The 25,844-nt window shown below is 39.9% G+C and overlaps 1 pseudogene; it reads left to right on the forward strand.

Moving 5' to 3' along the window:
• Positions 1 to 24,221: 24,221 nt before the first annotated feature.
• Positions 24,222 to 25,460, forward strand: LOC148837780 (uncharacterized; annotated as a pseudogene).
• The last annotated feature ends 384 nt before the right edge of the window (positions 25,461 to 25,844 follow it).

Below are 25,844 nucleotides of genomic sequence, written 5' to 3' on the forward strand. Positions count from 1 at the left end.
CTTCACACTCACAGTATAATAAAAAAATGTGTTTTCAGGTGTGAAATATCTGTTGTAACTGTTAATAAAATTATGAATATTACCCCAATTGATATCAGTTTACAATAAGGTTACGATATTAAAGGTTTATAAATGCTCTATATGATGAACTGACAAGGATTCATAGTTTATTGAATATGAACAATATTAATTAAGGGTTAACAAAGGTGTTCTTAGGCCTTTATTAACTCTGATTTTCATGCTTTGTAAATGTTTTCTTAAAATGGATATAACACAAACTCATACTTTATAGACAGTGAACAAGACATTAACAGATGTCAATTTTTGTTTTGCTAAACATGAATTCTCTGCTCTGTGGAAGAGCAACACAAGCTGTCTCTGGTGCACCTAAGTGCTTTATAGAACACCTTCTGAAGAGATCCACAGCTTACTCATCTACAAGATCACAACTGAAGGTATACTAGATATTTTTGGAAAATTAAGATGTGTTGAAGAGAGTGTTGACTCCTTTCATCCAGGACAGTTGTAGAATTGTAGTATGTTGTTTTATGAAGGTGCTGTTACAGTATTCTGTCACTTATAACCATAAACCACATTCAGACTAAGCCTTATGAACAACCTTCCTACAGTATTTACTAACCCCACATTGGGTTGATATATATATAATTAACAGGCATTTGTAAAGGATTTATAAGCCTTTTATACATTCTTTGCAGCACCTCATGTAAAGTGTGAAACTATTCATGATTACTAATGCAAAATCATGTTGCAGTAAACTATTAATAGACATTAATAATGCCTTTGTAAACCACACATTAAATGTGCCAATAATACAGACCATATTTTCATAACAAGATTCTTTTAATGACAATAATTGTAACCACTGTATTAGTTATACAAATATTTCGCAAATACAAGTACAAAATCAGAATTCTTGAACAAAGTAACTTTACAGTATGTTAATGAAAATGTATTTTACACAGAAATTAAATTGAACAAATACCCTATATTTTCAATAACAACACTGAGGCATGGTAACAAAGTAAACAATACTATTAATATAGGAAAAAATAGATACAATTAAATAAGAAAGTCGGTTAACAAATATAAAAACTAAAAGAATAAAAAAAATCTTCCTAAAGGAAAGGTGATGTTAATAATTTCAAAGCCATGAAAAACTTAGAATGCTTCAGATTTCATTTTGTTGCCACCAATATACAGGTTATTTATGTACAGATCTCAAAAGTGGCATAAAATGAGAAATACTGTGAGAAACAATAACATGATAAACTAAAAATATAAAAGACATTTAAATACAGTGAAACACCTTTAACTTTTTACACTTAATAGCAAGTATCCTTCTTCAGAGGAAGCAACATGCTTCCATTTTCATTTGTTCAGTTTTGGATTTTATTTCACTATCTATTGCTGCTGAAAAGAGCTTTGCAAAATCGAGCAGCTTTGTCCTTCCAGTATGAGACTGTAAAACCTCATTGTATTTCTAAAGTGTACTAATTGCTAGCTCTGCAATGGCAGCTGTTGAAACAGTTGTGTTCCTGTCCACATTCAATGTCTGAAAATGCTTTCTTCATCATCCCCTTTCTTCTGAATAATTTCAGCACCTTCTTGTATTGTAGCACAACATTGGAAGGAGCACTTACTGCAACACAAAGTTGGAAGGTGGGGTATCTTCCGAGTAGGGTAGAGAAATCTTACACAGAGAAAAACAATTAATTCATAATGAAATTCTATCTAGTAGGTTTCTGTCATGATTGGTTCTCACAGGCAACACTGTTACTGCAACCAAAAACAAATTTTCCTTCTTTCCATAACTTTCACTCATATTCAAAATAATACTGAAATCACTTATCTTTAATTAATGTTGATTGTTTGAATTGAAGACTGTGTTACAGGCACTGACAGAATAATCCTGTAACAGGTGCAGAAAGTCCCTCTAAAGGTCCTAGTTGATGTTTTTATTTAGATTCCTAATAAATTGGCTACTGGTGTTTTCTAATCCACCATAAATGGAAAAAAACACAAATACAGTGAACAAAGTAAAATATAATGGCTAGAAAATAATAGAAAAGCACACATTAGCCAGCAAAGCCCCCATCTGTTTAAGTGTCTTTGTGTTTCTGTTTGGAGGTTGGGAGCCCAAGATATCTTCAGATAGGTGTGGTATCCAATGTGAGAAGTCAGCTGAAATATGGCTTTTCAGTGTAAAGATAATAAGCTGCCATCTCCACATGTTGGTCAATGTTTCAATCATCCTTTCCCAGGGAAATGACTCTTACACTACTAGTAAAAAAATATTTCTGTCACGTTCGTAAACCCCTCCTCTTAAGGACGCTCCAGCCCTTCCTTGTTTTTTACTCATCTCCCGCACCTGCTCCCTGTTCCAGCCCCCTTTTCAGTTCCCCTTAAAAGCCAGACGTTTACTCTGTTCCGGGCTCTGCATTGGTTCCCATACCAGGTGAGTCCGGGACCTGGAAACGCCTGGTCTCGTCAAGTTTTTAGTTCCTGTTCCTGTTCCCGTGCTGGTCCAGACCAGGTTCCTGTTTTTAACCCCATTTGCCTTGGATGGACCGCCTGGCTTTGGACTTTTGCCTCCTCTCGGATTCTCCCTTGGACTTATTTCTGGATTGTTTGCCTTGGCCACACCTTCCCCGAACACCAGTGCACCATGGACAAGCCCCCCATTTTCATTCCCGACTCCCACATGCTTTTTTCCCCCTGCATAGGGTCCTGCATAGTGTCGTCTGCATAGGGTCCGGAAAGAACGCTTTTATTACAATTTCAGTGTACAAAACAAACTCATTTCTTGTATACAGCAGCGACATTAGTATTTACCTCTCTTACTGCCTCTATGAACTTCACTCTTCTTCCTTTTCTTCCAAATTCTCTTTCTTGTGAAAGGAATCAGAAGAGGATTCAGATGATAGCGAAGAACTTGATGTGTCTTCATCTTCTGATAAAGATGACTCAGTTGAAAGAGCTGACTTTCTTTTTCTTGCTGTGAAAAGCAACAGATGTAAAAGTAATAAATACACAAAAGACAAATGCTGATTGAAATTAAATCTAAATTGTGATGCATTTATTATAACAGACTATACAATGCAATTGCCCATCATTTACATATGTCTTGCAACTGTATTAAATAGGTATTTTGGTAAAGTCTTGTCCATATCAGCTACTGGCATGGTACAGTAATAATAACCTTACCTACATGACATAAAAAAGTGTTACTTACATTCCATCAGCTGGTCTCTAAGAAAACCACATTCAGTGATCAGTTCTTTATTCTTTTCTTCTTGCCACTGCAGTTTAAGCTTTAGACTTTCCAGTAATGTCTTGTATCTTTCAACTGCCAATGGTGTCATGGGAGAATCACAACCCTTTCCCACTAAATAAATTAGAGAAAGTGATTAAGTGAGCATGTTTTCTGAATGAGCAACACCAAAAATAATTTAAGTACATTCTGCATACATGCCACATAAGTATGCTGTTAACTTTTATCAATGGTCCATCAACATGCTTTTAGCTACACCATACCGTATAATTTACTTTGTCTTTTTAAGTTGTAATGTTTTTAATTATATGGGGGAAATATGGGGGAAATTCCAATTTCACGCATAGGATAGAGTGAAACCAACAAGATTTAAGGGAGAAAATAGAACGTATTTCCAATACACTTAAAACACGTTCATTCTAGTTAAATAATAAGCTTTCTTGAATTAAACAGCTGTAAGGAGTGATTCTCAGGGTCTAATTTGTCATTACAGCAACAATTGACATTACAAGTCCCAAGTAGAATTGGGCTATATCTCTAAAATTATAACTTCACATACATCCAAAACATTTTTTACTTACTGCCTGCTGAATCGGGAGTTGCCTGTGGTGTATTTTCCATCCCCCTTTCTGGCAAACTGATGCTTGCAGGGATTTGATCTCGGTTTTTACTTCTGCCTCCATTTTCAGAGACACATTCTTGAACCTTGACCTTTACCCAGTCTATGAGGGCTGTAATTATTCCCCCGATGCACGTGAATAACGGTTCCGTTTGCCAATTAGTAAAACAGTAATTAGGATTTCATATGTGAAAATTAGATCTTTGTTAACAATTATTATCTATATATACTATATTAATTAACATTACAGGTGTCTTTTAATTGTAATATGGATGGGGAACGATATTTTACCAGTTGTACGCAGGACTTTTATCATTGTGGGAATTTCGCAAAAGTTCTATGATACAGTAAATAGACCATGTGAAGATTAGGACCACGAAAGGTCAGATTTTGGAATTGTGCAACAGAGAGGATTTGACCAGAGACACCCAGTTGTCCGCCATATCTGGGTAAGGTTATAAATTTATATTGCTTATTTATATTTTGCTAAGTTTATGAACAAAAACTATGGGAAAATGTGGCTCTTTTATCCTGTAGAGGATACTACAGGTTTGTACCGTAACACTTGGATTAAAAATTAAATTATATTCTATCCTCTGTCAATACAGGTTTTAATGTGGGCTGATGGGGTCTTATGGCTTTTCACTTGTAGTACCCTGAAAAAGCTAATAACTGAAACTATAATTGATAGATCAATAACATAAGCACTAATATACAGATGCAGCCATTCAAAGTGCGCGACACAGACACGTACCGGAGGTAATTGGCTACGGCGCCAATGACGCAAAATACCGCGGTACCCTGACCGACAGGGGCACTCGGGGCACTCGTGGTGTGTTGGTCGGTCGTAGAAACATTTAAATGTCTTTACTGTTCCCGTTTTAGTATTGAATATTTATATGGAATTTTACCACTTAAGGGAAATCTTAGTAGCTGAGCATAAAATACAGTATGTAATTTATGGTCTGTTGTAGAAAGACTTACAGTAAACGTCTTTGCTGTGCCCGTTGTAGATATTGAATTTTACCACTGAAGGGAAATCTTAGTAGCTGAGCATAAAAAGAATAGGAGCATACTGTAACGCGTGTGAAGGCCATAAACGATATTAATTTTGGAACATAAACATACAGTATATGGCTGGTCTCGGTACTTTAAAGAAAAAATACACACCAGTATTCCATTTCTCCCTAAACATTTTAAGCATCAAAGTCTTTAACTACCGTGATACCGGAGTCAACAAGCATACTTTTAGAATTTGATTAAAAGGGAATATAATATGGAATCGCGTATCTAAAGAAATTAATAACAATATAATTATATTCATGTACCGCAACAGCCGGAGCCATGACTTTTTTTTAAACAAACATTTCTTTGAAAAAATAAAACGTTTCCCTGGGTCAGAGATTAAATAAAACTTCACTCGCACCAAACAAATTTATATTTCTAAATATCACAACATGATCGAATTTAAGTCATTTTAATAACAATGAATAGTCACCTATGCATTACAATATAAACATTTATATTGATTTAAATCGCGTTTTGATTTAAATCGCAAACGCGTGTTTAAATATATGTGTTTTTTTATTCATAATCGGACAAATGCAGCATAAATTGATATCTTTGTCTTCTAAGTATCTTAATAAACTTTCAGCATAGCTTTCTCCCCGTTTATATTTATTTTTCTTGGGATCTTGGGATCAAACGTGGAAAGATTAGATTGTAATCATTTTTATTTTTTAAATACATTTTAGAAAAGTGTAATCTATACTAAAAAGCTTTACACCACCTGCCATAAAGATACATATTGTAATACTTTCGGGCACGGATAGGACGGACACCAGAACTCAGACTTGCGGAGTTAAAGCAAGTTAAAGCCTTGATTTTATATATCACCTTTAAAAGTGGCATCTCAAAGCAATACAGTACATGTAAAAACAGTTAAAAGGACCACAGATTACAAAGTAAATACCCAACACCGATTGTACCCATCTGTCATGCTAATAAAGCACCTTGAATTGAATTGAATTGAGAGAGAGAGGTGGGGGAGGGCGAGCGAGAGAGCACAGCCAGGACAGATAGGCAAATAAGATACACTCCACAGACATTCACAACAGCGACATATCATAAAACGTTTGCACATATTGTTAAATTATTACTTGTTTTTCAGGAAGTTAAAAAAACTGAATTACTTATCCAGTCTCTCGAAATAAAATTATTTTTCAAGCAATGCAACTAACGTCAGGCAACGTGTTTTTTTTAATCCAACATTGACAGCCACATCTTAAATCTTGTCAGTCAGCTCTTTTTTCTCTATTTGAATTGTGGCGATTCAAACAACTTGGGATAACAAGTGGTCTCAAAGTCATCGAGCTCACAGAGCTTCAACAACAGATAACAATTTCCTTAGTCCTTCCTTAGTCTTCCTGAAATTGTCAGATTATGAGTGAATAAAAGCATTTTATTAAAAACACATTTGCGTTTCGATATAATGATGTGTTCCTGCTTACACATCGCACGACTTTAAAAGCTAGAAAAACAGGTTTCGATTCACATTATCTGGCAAGCCTTGTTTTGTCAAAGGACAGCACACTCTCTCTCGCTTGCCCTAAACGGACAATACACAGGGGGGAGGGCAAGTGAGAGAGAGAGAGAGAGAGAGAGAGAGAGGGAGAGAGAGGGGGGGGAGTGATATGTGAATATGATAATGTGAATTCCATCAAGTCAGGCACCTGTGAATTTGCAGTATTCCCAGAAAGAGTCGCATCCCATCCACTGTTCCTCCAGAAAGCTTATGCAGAAGTGAAGGAATTAAATATGGAATTAATATGGAATTTAATATGGAATTAAACCAGTTTCACAGGTATTTTCAAAGTAGAAGGGGGTGAGATTTCCAGTGAAAGACACCAACCCCCCTCCAAAACCAAGTTAGCATAAATTATTAGTAATCAATAATATTAAATTTAGCACTGTAATAAATTGTGCTAATAATAAATTCTATTCTACTCTGAGAATGTAGGGGGAGGAAGAATGCCCGTGGTCTTTTCACTTACTGCAATATTATGGACACTCAATTTACTTTAAAAAAAAAACAACTTTTTTTTGACAGCTGGTACAGCACCCCACCGCGCCCGCGCGCCAGCATTATATTCTCATGTACGGGTAGAATGTGTTCATTGTCTTCCAATGAAAGAAGGGTTCCCACCAATGCATTAGCATGTTAAAGAGATTTCATTGAGGAGCCTAGCTTTCTTAACTAGTAAGTACTGTACTTACTGGGTTTTGGAGGGGAGGAGGTGTCTTTCGCTGGAAATCTCGCCCCCTTCTACTTTGAAAATACCTGTGAAACCGGTTGAATTCGTCACAGCCAGCACTCCCGCAGAGAGGGGGGTTGTACTTGCAGTGCATCGGTATAGATGGGAAAGCCAGAGCCGAGTCAAGTCTAGCCATGTGTGAGTCTAGTCTCACAGAGCTTCAACAGCAGATGACAACTTGTGAGTTCGATTAAGAATGAATAAAAGCATTTCATTAATAACGCTTTTGCGTTTGTCTGGGTGCTGACAAAGTAAAAAACAATTACTTTTTGACAATGAAGAACTGTGTGTGTCTCTCTCTCTGCTGGCGTTTGTAATCGTTTTTATTTTTAAATACATTTTAGCAAAGTAATGTACCATAAAAGTATTGTGAGACATATTTGGGTTAACATGTTCAGTGTTCAGTGTGTGGTAATTTGTTTGGTGCGAGTGAAGTTTTATTTAATCTCTGACCCAGGGAAAAGTGTGGTGTGTACAGCTGAGGAGAGAATGCAGGCTCGCGCTGTGTCCGTTATTCTTTTTGTCTTCTTCTGGCTTGGTCGGATAGTTTTTGTTTTTGTTTTATCAATAAAGTTTGATAATCGGCCAGTGAAAGCTCTGTTGTCCTTCACATGAATGCCTGAATCATTGTACCAAACCCAGGATTTTACAGTATTTTTTCTTTAAAATACCAATAACAGCAACATACAGTTTACATAATATGTTGATGTTCCAAAATTAATATCGTTTATGACCTTTATGACCTTCGTTATGCTCTTCGTTAATGTCTAAGCCGGAACACATCATTATATCTCTTTTTGTATTTCTTAAAAAAAAAAATCGTTTGCCCAGCCTAACAGTATTGTTGTTATTTTTATCCTGTAAAGAGCTTTGAGGAGCCACCTTTAAAGGCGCCATATACAATAAAGTTCATTATTATTACTATTGTTAATTTGCTGGACAGAGAGGTGAACATTATTACGCAGAAGACAAAGATAGCGATTTACGTTGCATTGTGCATTGTGCTGCTGTAATACAGTTTTAAATAATTAAAAGTCTAAACAGTATCAGCTTTATTTATGGGTTTTAAATAAAGGCGATTTAAACGTGATTTAAATCAATATAAATGTTTATATTGTAACGCATAGGTGACTATTCATTGTTATTAAAATGACTTAAATTCGATCATGTTGTGATATTTAGAAATATAAATTTGTTTGGTGCGAGTGAAGTTTTATTTAATCTCTGACCCAGGGAAACATTTTATTTTTTCAAAGAAATGTTTGTTAAAAAAAAGTCATGGCTTCGGCTGGATTCGAACACCCAATGTGTGATGAGGGAGTCAGGAACCTAACCCACAGCGCCACCGGCAAGGTCACATGAGGAGTGTTGAAAAAGCCCTACAAACATTATCAACAGACATCGTACAGCGTGTACTATTCTTGTGTTGCGGTACATGAATATAATTATATCGTTATTAATTTCTTTAGATACGCGATTCCATATTATATTCCCTTTTAATCAAATTCTAAAAGTATGCTTGTTGACTCCGGTATCACGTTAGTTAAAGACTTCGATGCTTAAAATGTTTAGGGAGAAATGGAATACTGGTGTGTATGTTTTCTTTAAAGTACCGAGACCAGCCATATACTGTATGTTTATGTTCCAAAATTAATATCGTTTATGGCCTTCACACGCGTTACAGTATGCTCCTATTCTTTTTATGCTCAGCTACTAAGATTTCCCTTCAGTGGTAAAATTCCATAGAAATCTTCAATACTTAAACGGGCACAGTAAGTACATTAAATATACATATACATACTGTATACAGTACAGTTTGCATACAGTAATATGTTTATGTTCCTAAATCAATATCTTTTATGAGCATGTGAAAGGCATGGTGAATCGGAGATTCTCAAAAATTACTGTACTTTGCATGATTGGAAACATATGCGTGATTGCGAAATGCTGTGGTGTTACTTTTACAAAGACGGTCAATGAAAAAAAGAATGTGGACCAGGGAAATACTTTGAGTTTACAGCTTGTCCAAGGTCATTCATTATTAATACTATTAGTAATATCTTCATTAAAGACTTTGATGGCGACAGCTCAAACATGAGAGGTTGAGCTTTATTAGCTCTACCTTGCCGAAATTCCGGATACTATTATTTTACTTGCGGTACTATACCAGAATTTATGGTAACTCGCGGTAGACCGCCTAAAGCGCACCGCAAAATAATGTGGTATCGCCTGCTTGTTTTGAATGGCTGCATCTGTAGGTGTACGAAAATAAGTGAAAAACCTGTTTTTCATCCTCTTGCACACATCTTGTTTATTGCATTGGTATGCACAACAAATTAAATGAAAGTAAATGAAAACAATAATACTTCTCAACATTTTTAAATTAGTTTTAAATGCTTTTTTTGTTTTTTTAACTTGTTGGTGTTTTATTCATGGTTTCTCTATATATTTTTCTTTAAGGCAATATGACATCTTGCAGATGAAATTATTTAAAAAGATAAGTGGCAGCCCACCAAAGAAAAAAAACTTTGAATTTGATATAGCGGCTTCAACGAAGACATATTTTAAAAAGCAAAATTAAGTGCCAACTTTGCCAACACAATAAACATTTTAAGGACAGGAGAATGAAAACTGATGTACAGTATATTCCTGGTAAGTGCAGTAGTACCTTAACTCGTCTAGTTTTTACTTTGTTATATTAATTTAATAACATTGAAAAATAATGTACTGCTTTATATATTTTAATGTTGTGTTCTGCAGGGTTAAAGTGTTTATTTATCATCCCTTTTAGCTATCAAGGATTTGTCAACGTTCACAGCACTGTGGAAGAACCTGTGCCACCTCCAGGGTAAAAACCTTTATTGGGTTGTAGGCATCCTCTCACGAGGCACCAATAAATGTAGGGGTTTTGTGCATTTACTGGGACAATTATTAATTGTAGCAGTAAGTCACAAAATGATTCTTTGATGGCTATTATAAAACCGACCTTGCAGGATAACAGCAACACACACACACGGATACTAATACACGACAATACATTTATTAATACATAAAATGTGCATAAACATAACAGATCTTATAGTGAGGGTTAGCAGAATACAAAAGGTATATATTCAATCACAAAGAGTTACAAACCAAGAAGGACATACATCCAGTATACCATTCATTTATACCGTTTCGTAAATGAACTTGGTTACAACTTCTACACTAGATACTCAAAAGCAAGTACATCACTCATAGGAATTAAATTGATATCAACTGGGGTTGAGGTAACAATTGAATTCTCAAGCTGTAATATGGAATGTTGAATACTCATTCAATCTGTGGGGATTCAGATCTCCCGTGGACACAAAGGAACAGCAGCAGGCTTGTTGCTGTGTCCAATCGGCGTTCTCTGGCCCGGTGCCAGGCAGTGCTGGTTTGGCGTGAGAGAAGTGGGAGAGATTCCTGCTGTGATGCTGGTAGTGGGCTCTCTGAAGACCGGCTAGTTAGTTCTGGCTTTACTAGCAAGAGTTTGCACACAGAAAGTGACTGCTGGTCCAAGCAGGTCACACTCTTTAGACGGGAAGAAGACCGGTTCGTTCCCTGATGTAGCGCTATTCCTGAATCCTGAGATTCAGCTGTCCACAGTCCCGACCGTAGTTCAGCTTGTTGATCAGGTGAGCTTTCACGGTGGGTTCACAAGACTTGCTGCTGGGCTAACCTCGGGCGATCCTTTGGTTAAGCGCTGGCGACCTCCGTTCTCGACTCTTAGAACAAAGGAAAGTCCTGGCACTCGGACACACTGGCAGTTACGTGATTGTCCGAGCTGAGTCTGAGAATGTCCAGGAGGAGCATGGAGGAGCCCTGTGCTGCCTGTTTTACCTGGAGGAACTACGGTCGTTCATTGGTTGAAAGTTCCGTGGGCATTCGAGACCCACGTGGGGTTACCCTGCCCTAACAGTTCCTGATTGACTGAGGATGAGTAACAGTGCACTCTGACCTTAGGGTTGTAGACCTTAGGATGAGAATCTCCCTTGGAATCTGCCAGACAGTAAGGCGCCAGAGATGACCATTTATTAGGGTTGCTGGAGAATCTCAGCATTGCGAGTTGTTCCTTATCAGGACACTCTATCAGCTAGAAAAACACCTTAAATGTGAACCAAATGGAATGTCCTCTCTGTATCCAGCACCACTTAAATGAGAGAGAGAGAGAGAGACTGGCAAGGGAGCAGCAAACTTAATTCCTGTATTTTTAATTAGCCTTGCCGCTACAGGGTAGAGGAAGGGAGGGGAGGACTAGGCAGGGCTCTGGGGAGTGTGACAAAAAACACATACAAAAGCACACACAACAAAAATAAACTTGGGAGACCAGGGTAACAAACCACATACAACAGATAGGAACCAAGAGTTCCACGAAATAGGGGTCAGGGGGACCAAAGAACAGGGAAACTGGAAGTAAAAAACCAAAACACTAAGAGGAAAACAAAGTAACAACAAAAAACCCAGGAATAAAAATAGAAAAACACTGCAAACTGGGCAAAAAACACGTTCAACATTCTGTCACTGATACCGGGAGGTGACAACCCGAGGAAAGCCAGGTACTAGACCCGCTCAAAGGCACGGATGTTGGGAGGTGGTATCCAGCAATAAGAACAGGAGAGCAGATCACAGATGCCTGGAGTGACAACCCAAGGAAGGCCAGGTATTCGTACGAGGATATTGGGAAGGCTGAATGACCCGCTCAGAGGCACGAATGTCGGGAGTAGCATCCTGCCATTAGAATAGAAGAACCTGAAAAAAAAACCAAAACAATGCGGAATAACAAATAGCGCCACTCGCGGGGTCAGGAGATGGCTCAGCATTCTGTCACAAATGTGGGAAGGGACAAGTCGTGGAATGGCAGGAGAGAAAAAAAAAACACAATGCGTAGCCGCAGAACAGGGTTTAGCCTGGGCTCAGCTGGTCCAACAATGTCAGGTAGAAACCTGTGCCCTCAGACCGCAGAAGAGATGACCTGGTGCTAGGCGGGTCTCAAGACATCCGAACATCCGAAATGCTGAGCGAGGAAGAAAGCGTGAACCGGAAATATATAGCGTCAGACAAAGACACAACCAGAAGGACAAGCAAAGCACAGGGAAACTAGAGACAGGACTGAGAAGGAGCGCCCTTTAGCTGTAGAGGCCGTGACAAGCATTGCATCTTTGTCAGACATGATTCAGGATGGGATAGCTGCGAGCAGCAGCCCCTTGTCAAATATGGCCAAGAAGGTCCAGGGTGTCTGTGTGAAAGCTATCCAGAGATACTGCAGAGGTACCTGGGTGGCAGAAGGGAGTTTGTAGTAATTAATGAGAGCAATTTCATACACAAAAGAAAGGTACATTCTGCATTCCATAATTGTTTCACTTTCTTTTAGCTTTCTCTTCATATCCTGATGATGGGGAAAACATTTTCAGACAATTGGAACAATATTAAGACAAAACTATAAAGTTCTTAAATGTCTAACAATAATATGACATATTTCTTGAGGGCAGATTTTGCAATAATACAAAAACACACCTTACCACTTGACCTATTTCACACAAAAGAGTCACTAGAATGATTCTTTAACAAAATGAAGGTAGAAATGTAGAGCAAATCTCTGCTTTTGTTATATGTTACTGTATAACATAGGTACTGAATGCCAGCAGCATATCACCCTGCAACTCACAACTGGCAGCCCACTAAAGCTAAGCAGGTGTGAGCCTGGTCAGTACCTGGATGGGAGACCTCCTGGGAAAAACTAAGGTTGCTGCTGGAAAAGGTGTTAGTAGGGCCAGCAGGGGGCGCTCACCCTGCGGTCCATGTGGGTCCTAATGCCCCAGTATAGTGACGGGGACACTATACTGTAAACAGGTGCTGTCCTTCGGATGAGACATAAAACTGAGGTTCTGACTCTCTGTGGTCATTAAAAATCCCAGGGCATTTCTCGAAAAGAGTAGGGGTGTGTTGTAACAGAAAGAATAAGGTTCTGGATCCCGAGATGAAGTTAAACAGATGAGTTTATTGCATGCAAGGAACAATAAAGCCGAAGTCTTGTTTCCCGCAAGAAACAACAAAACAGAAATATTGTTCGAAGTGCTGGTACAAACTTTAGGTTTATATATCCTTTCCTTTCCGCTTCTGACATCACACGTTATTATGGTAAAGGGGGAAGGTCACGTGTTTGGCCAGTTTACAGCTTTTTGGTCAAATGGTCAGGGATTAAGTCCCCAGGGAGTTTCCTAGCTCGCATCTGGAATCCTTATCAGTTAACCCCCTTCCTGCCATAAACTCCAGCCTTAGAAGTCTAATCTTCATGCAGAAAGGACTTAAAATTAACCCCATCTTCACATCTTACTTCAGGTGTAACCCCGGTGTCCTGGCCAAATTTCCCATTGGCCCTTACCAATCATGGCCTCCTAATAATCCCCCTCTATGAATTGGCTACATTACTCTGCTCTCCTCCCCACTGAAAGCTGATTTGTGGTGAGTGTTCTGGCGCACTATGGCTGCTGTCGCATCATCCAGAATACACTCATACCCCGTTATCCAAACCTAATTCATTCCTGAAAAATCTGTTCGGAAGGTGGGAGATCGTAAATCAGAAATAAAAATTCCTTTATTTCTTATGGGAAAAATTCCACCCTGTCCCAAACCAAAGACAAGTTCACTCAAAAACCACCCTAAACATATAGTACTCATTCAGACCATTATAGAAAGCTTAGTGAACAATGCAGTTCTAATCAAATAAGCCAACTATAGACGCAAAATAATTAATGATATCATATTTAAATTTTTTATTCTTTTGTAATAGATCCAAGCGATTGGCTAAAACGATGTGCATACTGTTGACTATTACGCTAAAGAATTTTTTTTCTCTTCCTTAAGGCCCCATAATGAACAGCAACTACAAAACAAACACTTTAAAAATGAGAGCACAAAAATTTGTTGCGATCGTACACAAAGCACTGCTGCCTCACAGCGTCCTTATCCAATGCCTTGTGCCCATGCAGAAACAAACAGCTGCTCACTGGTGTTGAATTTAACTGTTAGTTGAAGGTTTTCGGCCAAAATTGGTCACTTTCGAACTTCAAAATATGGATTAACGAAATTTCATTCTTATAATGAATTATAAGGTTCACATTTTTAATCTTTGGATTAGTAAAAATTTGTATACCGTATAACATTCTTATACCGGGGTATGAGTGTAGTTATTTGAGTTATGAATTTGCTTAAATCTGCTTTATTCATGCCTGTGCGTAATTGCGAATAAACAAAAAACTAATGTTTCTAAGAATACAACTAGACGTGTTTTAAATAAAAGTTGTGAAAAGTCTCAGAAATCGCGATCTTTAAAATGCCTGTGGTGTGAAGGTATGTGTTTTGCAAAGTTATTGACATCTGAATCATGATGTCTCAAAACTAGGCGTTTTAATGAATGCGAAGGTTGTGAAAACAATGACAAATCACCCTCAACAAAATACAACAAATTGAAATTATTATTTTTCATAAATCAATATTGTTAATAATGTTCAGAGACGTTATTATACTTCTGTTGTTTTTATTTTTAGTTACCACTCCTCCTGCACTTTTTTAGTTATTCATTCTGAAGTGGTCCCAGCCTCGTCTCATTTTTTTCATTTTTGTTTCAGTGGTATTTTTAATACCACTTTGTGACGTAAATATAGTGTATTATTTATTATTTTACATTTAGAGAAGGATTCTTTATTTGTTAAAAATAAAACACACACCCTGCGATGCCACAGTACTGCCAACATAGTAATGAGAATCAGTAAAAGTTCTGAATGGCTGCATCTATATTTGTGTTTTTGTTGCAGACTTCATATAAATACATATACAGATGCAGCCATTCAAAACGGGTGGGGTATTTCGCGGTATACTGCGGTGGGCGTGTCGCATCAAAATGCAGTTTTACGCAGTATCACGCGGTGTGTCGCGTCATTTGACGTCATACCGGAAAGTATCCGGAATCACCTTGTAAAACCGCCAGGAGGAGCCAATAAAGCTTAACCTCTCATGTACAGCATTTGAGCTTTTTAATTTAAACTGTGTATTACAGCATGTTAATCATCAGTCATTAAAAAGTTGGTATATTTTATGAAAGCAAGATTGCTCAGTTGGGCAAAAGTACACAACCTACCTTTATCATAAATATTTTAATTATGAAGAAATATTTTATGCATCAAAGCCTTTACCGAAGATATTACTCATATTATTAATAATGAATGACCTTGGACAAGCTGTAAACTCAACATATTATGCTGGTCCACATTATTTGTAACCGTCATTTTAAATGGAAAGACTTTATTTTTTCATCGACAAAAAGTAACAGCACAGCATTTCGTTGATCTTACTAACAAGGACAAGACATTAGCTAGCCAATAGGATAAAGGAATAAATTACTTTTTTCATGTAACACTTAAGTAGTACTTAAGTACAGTACAGTAAGTACAGTAAGTACTTACTGTACAGTACTTACTTACGGTAGTACTTCTCGCGTTAAGAAAGCTAGGTGTTAGCATAAACTATTAATAATCAATAATATTAAATTTAGCACTGTAATAAATTGTGCTAATAATCAATTCTATTCTACTCTGAGAAGGTAGAGGGGAGGAAGAATGCCCGTGGTCTTTTCACTGATAAACTTGTGTCAAGCTGTCAACAAAAACCCTGTCAAAAAAAGTTTTTTTTTACAAAAAGTCAATTGTGTGCCATAATATTGCTATTTTGATATTGCTAATTGCTATTGCTACTGAGTCTCTGTGTCTACAGTAAATTGTTTATGAACCAACCGGTTTCACAGATATTTTCAACCCCCAGCCACTGTTCATCGGTTATTATCCTGTAAAGCACTTTGAGGAGCCACCTTTAAAGGCGCTATATAAAATAAAGTGTATTATTATTGTTATTATTAATAATATTGATCATATTTTTCCTCCCAGAACTTGTAAATTGTTGTTGTTATTGTTGTTGTTATCCTGTAAAGCGCTTTGAGAAGCATACTGTCCAGCTTGTCAGGTGCATTCTCTTGTAAAATAATAAGTAGAGCTTTGGGGTTATTGGGCCCTGCCAGGCCCTCGTCGCTCCAACCAGTCCAACCCCAGGATACAGTCCTCGCGGACTGGGGCAAGGTAGAAGGGGTGTTTCACCCTCACAGCTCCAAAGTGCTCGGTGAGTGCCCTGGGGGAACGGCTGCCTTGGTGCCTCGAACCTCAAACCGGTGGCAGATGACCAGCCGTCGTCGCTCCCCCAGCATCGCCGTGCTGGCCGTCTCCTTCTCCCCATCTGATTCCCTGTGCGCCCCTCCATTGTTGCCCACCGGTCTCCTCGAATACGGCATCACCCTGCTCAGCCAGAGCCAGGGCCTGCTCCAAGATGACCGGCGCAGCCAGCATCACGTGGCGCTGTACCTCAGTCGGCACCAGGGCCCAGAGGAACGCCTGGAGCGCTATCTCCCAGTGGGCCTCCTCCGGGAGAGTAGGGTAACCCTGGCGGGCTAAGTAGGTCACGTCTGTGGCGACTGGACCCAGTGGCTCTCCCGCTAGGCAGCAGCGTTGGGCCAACCTTGCCCGTAGCAGTCCCGGCGCCTCCCCTCTCCTGCCAAAACGCCTCTGGAGGGCAAATGCCAACGCCGCGTAGTTGTACCACTGGTCCCCGGGTACATCCAGCAACGCCTGGCAGGCCTTCCCCTCCAGGACGGCGGCGAGGTGGCCCACCATCTCCACCTGAGACCAGCCGTTTGCCCAGGCTGCCATCTGGAACTGGGCCTCAAACATATGCCATGGGATCTCCCCATTATAACGGCTCGGCCTCACCGGCGCAGGCTGGAGCAGGGGTGGCGGACTGGACCCCGCTGGTCTGGCGTCTCCTTCCTGCCACACGGCCTGAGGCGACCCGGGAAAGGGCCCCCCTTCCACTGAGTAGGTCACCGTGGGGTAGCCCTGATAAGGGCTGTGGCCACTGGCGGTGCTGAGGGGTCGTCCCAGCCCCTGGCGGCTGCTGCTCATCCCCAAAAGGCGCTTTAGGGGGTCACTTGGCTGCTGGGGGAACCGGCGCTTCTCTGAGTCCGACATTATCGGCCATTCACTGTCCATCCTCCCGCTTCTGATACCACTGTAATGAATTTGGGTTCGTTGAGGACGAACACAGAGACTCAAACTTGTGGAGTTAAAAACTGCGCTTTATTTCTTCTCCGTCACCACCCGCCAGCAGCACTCCCACACCCAGACGAGAGAGAGACAAGCCCACCAAAAGAGCGCGGGCCCGAGACAGAGAGAGAGAGAGAGAGAGACCAAGGGGTGCGGAACCAGGGAACTATTTACATGGAAAACGGGCGATCTCCCCACACTGTACGCCCGTTTCACTGTTACCTGGATACCTCTTGGGGGATATCCTCTATATCCTCTTGGGGGAATATCCTCTTGTAAGACGAACTGTCAAAGTGCAATGAAATACAATATGCTGGACAGTATGCTTCTCAAGGCGCTTTACGGGATAACAACAATAACAACAACAATTTCACAAGTCCTGGGAGGAAGAATATCATCAATATTAATAATAATAAACTTTATTTTATATAGCGCCTTTAAAGGTGGCTTTTTTTTTTTAAAAATTAAATGCATTTGCATTTGCACACAGAGCAGTGTTTACTTGAACATGGAGATGCCATACTGAATAATTCCTGCACACAACCATTGCAGCGGAAATGGCATCGTTTGGCAGGGCTATGATTCATACAAGTGGTGGTGGATTTGGAGACAAAATGTATTTACATTGGGTTGCTGTAAGTGGAGCACTAATAAGCCCAAAGCTCTACTTATTATTTTACAAGAGAATGCACCTGACAAGCTGGACAGTATGCTTCTCAAAGCGCTTTACAGGATAACAGCAATAATAACAACAATTTACAAGTTCTGGGAGGAAAAATATGATCAATATTAATAATAATAATAATAATAATAATAATAATACACTTTATTTTATACAGCACCTTTAAAGGTGGCTCCTCAAAGCGCTTTACAGGATAACAAATGATGAAACAACAGTAGCTGGGGGTTGAAAATACCTGTGAAACCGGTTTGTTCACAATGTACTGTAGACACAGTGTTACACCAACGCATTAGCATGTTAAAGCGATTCCATTGAGGAACCGGCCGCGATAATTGTTTTGTTCCTTGATTTTCTGATCTGCAAGGCCATTTGGCTGCAGCGAATGTGAATTCTGTCTTTTAATCAAGATTCCCTTATAAAATTAACGTGAAACAAAACAAAAACTGAAAATAAGATACAATCTACAGACATTCACAACATAAACATATCTTAAAAAATTTTCATATATTGTTAAATTATTACTTTAAATATATAGTTTAAGTTACAGAAACAGCCAGTTAATAAAATCGTTGCAATTTATTTCTTGTTTGGAGGTGGGGATATTCTGACAACAATTGATTTAAAGACAACCTGTCAAAGTGCAATGAAATACAATATTACGGAAGTACCTTTGAGATGACGAAAATAAAGTTTATTATTAATTTGCTGGACAGAGAGGTGAACATTATTATGCAGAAAACAAAGATAACGATTTACGTTGCATTGCCAGATTGTGAATCAATAAAAATATTTAATTAAACACAGGTTTGCGATTTAAATGGAAATGGGGGTGACAGGAACTCTTAATCTAAATAAAAATAAAATAAATAAAACAGGTTTCGATAGTTAATAACCACTTTTTATGCACAAAACACGGGTGATTTTTCTTCCTCCTGATCAGTTTAGAAATCTGTGTATGCTGTAAGGTTTTTACTTCCTAATTAAACTTTTAAAATATGCGTTTCGAATAGAAGCAGCATATGCTGTTGTCTTCCTGCTCTGTAGAACAGATCAGCAAGTTTTTTTCTCCAATCAGAGAGGTGTCAGATGGTGTCAGCCAATCACCATTCTGAAGCCTACTGTAATCTCTGGTATAGGGATACCCCAGAATTCTGTCGTATTTTCATTTTAGGAAATTATGAAACGCTCGGTTAAAAGCAAGGGAGATTGTCCGTTATATTGGACATAAAAACAAGAGTTTGCTGCGGCGTTATTGGAAACCCAATTTTAACACAAATCGCCGGCATTATATCCTAGAAGACACACACTGGCGCCAGTGGGAGCGTAAAAGAAAATGCAGATGAACTTGGGATTGGAAAGTTTCCAAGTGCTTGTACATTTGATGGAAATGTTCAAATAAATGTGCAAAAGAAATTAAAAAATCATTTATTCCTTTATCATATTGGCTAGCTAATGTCCTCTCTTTGCTGCTTACCTGTGGCTGTGTTTCTGCGTTGCGTAGCAACGAGTGACTATATTCTCAGGCGGAGGAACGTAAACAGCTTAATTTTCATGTTAAATAATTTTTTAAATTAAAATTCATTCTATACAGCAATCGCATATTTGGGGACCGTTTCATAAAACTTTGATGCTTAAAATGTTTAGGGAGAAATGGAAGACGGGTGTGTATTTTTTCTTTAAACTACCAAGACCAGCCATATACAGTACAGTTTACATACAGTAATATGTTTTATGTTCCTAAATTAATATCGTTTATGACCTCCAGATGTGTTATGTTCCTCTTCTTTTTATGCTCAGCAACTAAAATTTCCCTTTAGTGGTAAAATTCCATATAAATATTCAAAACTAAGCAGATTAAAACGTGCACAGTAAAGAGATTAAATGATTAAATCTTTTCACTACCGACCAATGCACCACAAGTGCCCCTGTCGGTCATTTTGGCCAGCCAATCACTTACCGCGGTGGACTGCGGTGGCTTGTGGGTAGTTGCGTGCGGTTTGGGTTTGTACCATGCATTTTGAATGGCTGCATCTGTATTAGTTGTTACTTGCTGGTATAGGAATTTGAATGTCTTACATTAAGTAATTTCCTGGGACATTGTTTGGGACAAACCAAATTTTGCCTCCAGTAATCATAACTGTCAAATGGTATACATATATTTTCTTCACATTCTATTCGACCCCTCATTCATCCAAAATTCAAGAGTATCCAGAGGTGGTTAAGAAACAGGTGTCTTTCTTTTTGTATTCTAAATAGTAAATTCCCTGTCAGCAGTTCTGAACCTTGCTATAATAAGGGTATCTTGGAGTCGCAGAATTTGACACAGTTGTCTGGTCTGATTGCAACTAAAAAGTTGCTGGTGTTATGTTGATAGCCTCTACATTGCCTCTTTTGGCATCACTGGATTCTGATCCGTTTTGATAATATTTATATGTAGCTTTTGACTCCAATGATCCTTTTGTTAGTGGAAGCTCAGAGTGCTGCTCAGTTTAGTTCTGTTCAGTTTGTCATATGCACAAGTGCAATGAAATATAATATGTATTTGCACGTATGCTCTGATACAAAGACATTTAGGAAACAGCAAAACATAGAACATAGACATAGAACAACATCAGCAAAAACAAGTAAAATAACATCCAACTTAAAAAAAACAAGTCAGATAAGCAGGGTGAGAACAAAAAAAGACAGAAAACATCAGTGTGAGTCAGTGGTAGAGATAGAGTTCAGTAATATGACATCTTGTGGGTCTCTGAAACTGCCAACTCGCTTTGTTGCCCCAGTGATTCCATTATAGCTGTTTGAGCATGTTTTAAGGGTCATTAAATAGAAATATAAAATTGAGGGGGATAAAGGATGGATAAGGGAAGTTCTGAGTGGGGTGGAGTAATTGGTGTTGTTTTCACTTTCATTTAATCAGAATTTGTTTTTGCCAATAACTTTTACTTCTATAGTTGCATCATGGGTAAAAGATGTAATCGCTACTTGGGATGTTGATGAATGTGACCACCCCAGCCCAGGAGAACTCAACTCAAATTTTCATCATCCATAGGAGAACACATATGAATAGATATTTATTAGACATTGTAGATTTTTTTCAATTATTCATTATTTGCGATTTGTGGCTACTCTTAAAGGAATACCTGCAATTAGATGATTTGTGTAGCATGGGTTTTTGTTGTTGTATTGTATTTAATTTCTATTCAAGAAACAAATATCTGTCCTGTAAGCAATCAGATTATTCAATTGAATAATCTGGTGTCAAGAGCTGTGTGGAAAAATTGTGCACCCCTCCACTCTCCTGGAGCCATGGTAGCTCAGATGGCAAGGGTGTCTAGCTCATGACTGGAAGGTCCTGGGTTCGGTCACAGGTAGGGGCAAGCTATGTAGCTTGCTCTAATTCCTTCAAGACTACTCCCAGATCCACTCAGCCTGCTTTCCAAATGAGTACCGGGGCTTAATCCTTCTGGGGTTAATAGGCTGGCCGAAGCATGATGCTGACCTCGTCACCTCCACTTCCAATGTTGGATGGTCAAGAAAAATGGCGGCCCTTGCCCCCATTCTCCCATGGGCCTTTATGGCCTGAAAAGAAGGTCTACCTTCCCCTCTCCCCATTGAGTAGTGACAAGGAAGCAGGTGGAGACTGGAGAGGAAGAAACACATCAACATACAAAGAAAGATTAATTCTTTGAGGTAGTTTTAAAAATCACTTCCTCTGTTATTATTTATTAAATGGATGAAAGTGATTCAGCTGTTTGTTTGTGCTGTTATGAACAAAGGTTTAAGTGAATTAAGTGTTTGGGTGTTCTGTTATATATCTATAACATGTGGATTCCCTGCCTGAATAACCTCTTTGCTTGGTAACTAGAGTCCAGATGGTAAATGGTATAACTTTGGATGTGAGCATGTACTACTCTTAAGTTGATTTAAAGAAATAGTTTTCTCAGTAGCATACTGTATGTCACAGAGTGTAAAGAATGGTTGTTTGGGCACCAGGTGTCAGGGGCTGTATGGATGGTATTTGCATTGATGGGCCAGTGATACCTTAGTGTTGATTCAGTTTCACGCTCTGTTCTGTCTAACAGGCAATTACCACATCATTCAGGAGGTAATGTGTAGGGCTGCCAAACAGGCTTGAATGGACCTGTGATTGAGAGGAGGGCCCATGAACAGGATGAGATGGAACAATGCATGAGTAAACCTGGCTATTTGGTCAGCCATTTCCTTGTTTCCGTGGCTCTGCCACACAAATGCATCTAATCAACACCCCCCCCAGGGGAAAAGTCAAGTGCCTTTGATTAGAAGGTTTTTCTAATGGTTTTGCTTTTCTTGATGAGCTGAAAGCGAGAGTGCCAAGATAGCTGAGGGAGCATTTGGAGGGACAGATAACATTTGAGGGGCTGAGGGTGGTGCTTTGGTCCATGGAGAATGGGAAAGTGTCATGCCTGAATGGACTCTCCAATGAATTTTACACCTGCGTATGGGAAAATAGAAGACACGATGAGGGAAGGTGTCTCCCTGCTCTTCAAGGGTTAGGGGGACACAGGCCTCAAGAATTGGAGGCTGATAATGATACTCCGCATGAATGTCAAGATCCTGTCCAAGCTACTGGCCAGCAGACTGAAGATCGCCCTGCCCCACGTCATCAACAATGACCAGACATGTGGGGTGAAAGAGCGATCCATCAGCTGAAACCTCCAGCTCACTAGGGATGCCATTGCCTGGGCCGAGGACCAAAATGTGCCCATGATGGTAGTGAGCCTGGACCAGGAGAAAGCCTTCGACAGAGTGAACCACAGCTATCTGTTCAAAATGCTGGAACGCTTCAGTTTCAGAAAGAGTTTCAGCCACTGGATAAAAATACTGTAATCTGAAGTGGGCTGCAGCGTCAACGTGAACAGACATCTGGGGGATTTAATTTCCCAGGAGTCCAAAGTATGATAAGAGTGTCCTCTTTCACCTCCAGTTCACAGAGACATTAGCAGAGGCGGTGAGACATGACTCAGTCATTGATGGCCTGGTGATACTGGCAGGTGCGGGGGAAACTCTTAAGATCTCCCAGTATCCAGATGACACAACACTGTTCCTGAGCACAGACAGGGGATTGAAGGGAGCCCTACAGGTCACAGTAACCTTTTTTTTACTCCAGGATCAAAATCCAACCACCGAAGTCTTCGGACCCTGGAAGGACAAAGATGGTGCCAGGAGGTCTTGAGCTCTGCGCAGAGCCTCTTAATATATTGGGGGTTTTGTTCCAGAGCCAGGACAATGGAAATCATAAAATGGACCTAAAGATAAACACAAAGCTGGGTCTGTGGAAGATGCAGTTGCTGTCTTTCACGGGGAAAGTGAAGGTGTTGAAAGGAGACATCCTGTTGGCTTTGGTGTGCCCACTGCTGTCCACACTGGAAAAGGTGCCTAAGGAACTTCACAAAGGACAGAAATGCAGGACTACATTATTTTGGGACTTTTTTTGTAACTGGCGTCTAATGAGGTACTTGTGCCAGTCTGGAAAGAAAAGTTTTTAAATTGTTTTTATATTAACGTATTCTGAGGGTTGAGTGGACAGTTTTAAATGTGGTAGAAAAAAAATGGCACTTTAGCTATACTGTACTAATGTCTGTTGCTGGTTTATGCATGCACCGGTGATTCTGGGTGATGAATAGAACCTGTGGCAAGGAAGTAATGGGCCTAGCACCCTTTCTAACTACTAGATTGTTTACAAGGCAGAAATAATTCTAGTTTGAGGGGTCACCTATAGATGCAAACACCTTCGCAGCCTACGCATGCTGACGCAGGTACCTAGGGCGGAGCGGTGGCTCTGTGGCTAAGGATCAGCGCCTGTGGCTGGAAGGTTGCCAGTTCAAATCCTGCAGCCGGCAGAGGAATCCTACTCCGTTGGGCCCCTGAGCAAGGCCCTTAACCCCAACTGCTCCAGGGGCGCCGTACAATGGCTGACCCTGCGCTCTGACCCCAAGCTTCTCTCCTTGTCTGTGTGTCTGTGTCTCATGGAGAAAAGCTGGGGTATGCGAAAAGATGAATTCCTAATGCAAGAAATTGTATAGGGCTAATAAATGATAAACATTATCATTATTATTATCATTATCATTACCTGAAGTACTACAGCCTACACCTGCTGCAACCCATTATGCCTTCCTCCAAGTCTTTCTTTGCGTCATACCTTTTCTTCCTCCCTGGACCACTTGCCCACTTCTCTCACTAAACCAGCATTCCGTATCTTCACAGTTATCTGTTCCAAGACCAGGCTTTCTAACCACCTTCTATTCCTCTACAGATGTCGTCGACATAATACCATCCCTATCATCACCTGAAATTTAATATCTTTTTTTTTACTCTGATACCACCCAGAGTAACATTCAGAGACTTCTAAAACAATTTTCTAGGAAACTAATGCTTTCTACCATGTTCTCCCTCAAAAAACAGATCATCCTTTCTGACAACAACATCAAAGAGGTAAAGGAATTTCTACAGCAGACAGCTCCACATGATCTTCCCTTTATAATTAACCTCATTAGATCTCTCAACTCCAAACTCTACCAGTTTCTCACTACAGAGAAGGACAAAAAACTTCTACAGAAGAAAACCATCAACACCCCACAACACCTTCACCAATTCTAACCTTGTTGTCACTATACCTTCTGACCTTTCCCTTTCACAGGATGAATGATCCCTCCTCAGCAAAGGCCTCAGTTTTGTACCAGTTCCCAGGAAGCTGGACATCCCCCAGACCAATGTCTACCTTAACCGCTTTTACCGCAGGATCCGTCTCAGAGCACATTTTGCTGATAATTCCTCTTCACAGGCAGCTGACAACAATCTGGTAATTGATGTCATTAACAACATTAATCCCAAACAGAGCTATTGGACTCCCCCCTCTGGCCATTTTCCACCAGTCGATTATTTCATTAGCCAATGCACCAATCAAGCTCCCAAGACACTCTCTATACCCAGTAAACACAGGTCCAACCTCAACCAAGGAGAAATTCAGGCGCTCCAGTCCCTCCGCAACAGAGATGATATCATCAAACCAGCGGACAAAGGAGGCGCGGTTGTGGTGTGGAGTAAGGACCTATATATCTTTGAAGCCTCTAGACAACTAACTGACACTTCTGCCTCCCTCACTCTCCAACAGGACCCTACCACTGACTACCAAAAGGAAGTGGTATCCACCATCTCCCTTCTTATCAGCAGTAAGGAGCTCCCCCAGGAGGCGAACCAGCTCATTATTGAACATCTGCAGGTATCTCAATTTTACCTCCTCCCTGAAATCCACAAACATCCCTGGATGCCCCATCGTATCAGCATGCAACTGTCCAACTACTTACGTCTCGGCCTTTCTCAACAGCATCATGAGACCACTGGTTGAAGGTCTTTCCTTATACATCAAGGACACCAACAACGCACTTCAACTTTTTAATGATTTCCAATTCCAGGGCCCCAAATACTACATTTTTACCATGGACATCACATCTCTTTACACCGTCATTCCCCAGTGCTTTTACAGTGCTTGAACAACCCACCCACACCCGGGTATGCCTTGCAGAATTGGTCCTCACACTGAATGCATTCTCATTCAATAACCTTTTTTACCAACAAGTGAGTGGAGTTGCCATGGGCACCAGAATGGGAACCATGCAATGCCAATATTTTTGTCGGCTGGGTAGAAGAACACTTCTTCACTTCCTACACTGTCCCTGACCTCTACAAGCGATACATTGATGACAGCGTCGTTGCCGCCACATGCTCCAAC

This window comes from Atractosteus spatula, chromosome 3, assembly GCF_055471065.1.
Source record: "Atractosteus spatula isolate fAtrSpa1 chromosome 3, fAtrSpa1.hap1, whole genome shotgun sequence".
NCBI lineage: Eukaryota > Metazoa > Chordata > Actinopteri > Semionotiformes > Lepisosteidae > Atractosteus > Atractosteus spatula.